This window comes from Charadrius vociferus, unplaced genomic scaffold (genome assembly GCF_000708025.1).
Source record: "Charadrius vociferus isolate BGI_N301 unplaced genomic scaffold, ASM70802v2 scaffold1859, whole genome shotgun sequence".
In the NCBI taxonomy this organism is placed as follows: Eukaryota; Metazoa; Chordata; class Aves; order Charadriiformes; family Charadriidae; genus Charadrius; species Charadrius vociferus.
In genome coordinates this window covers 1-723 of record NW_009649881.1, presented here as the reverse complement: position 1 = coordinate 723, position 723 = coordinate 1, and positions in this window count along the sequence as shown.

The following is a 723-nucleotide window of genomic DNA, read 5'->3' as shown; positions in this document are numbered from 1 at the left end:
CCCGCGTCCCGTGCTGGGCATCCCCAGCGCTGCCTGGCACTGCATCCCGGGTACCACGTCCCATGCTATACATCCCCGGCATTGCCTGGCACCGCCCCACGGGCACCGTGTCCCGTGCTGGGCATTCCCGGCGCTGCCTGGCGCTGCATCCCGGGCACTGCATCACGGGCACCACGTCCTGTGCTGGGCATCCCCGGCACTGCCTGGCACTGCATCCTGGGTGCTGTATCCCATGCTATACATCCCCGGCACAGCCTGGTGCCACCCACGGGCACCGCGTCCCATGCTGCGCATCCCCGGCGCTGCCTGGCACTGCATCCCAGGCACCGCGTCCCATGCTGCGCATCCCCGGCGCTGCCTGGCACTGCATCCCAGGCACCGCGTCCCATGCTGCGCATCCCCGGCGCTGCCTGGCACTGCATCCCAGGCACCGCGTCCCATGCTGCGCATCCCCGGCGCTGCCTGGCACTGCATCCCAGGCACCGCGTCCCATGCTGCGCATCCCCGGCGCTGCCTGGCACTGTATCCCATGCCCTGCATCCCGGGCATCCCATCTTTGGCACCGCATCCCTGGCACTGCACCCCTGGCACTGCCTGGCACTGTATCTCATGCATGCCATCCCTGGCACTGCATCCCTGGCACTGCCTGGCACTGTATCCCATGCACTGCATCCCGGGCATCCCATCTTTGGCACCGCATCCCTGGCACTGCACTGTATCCCA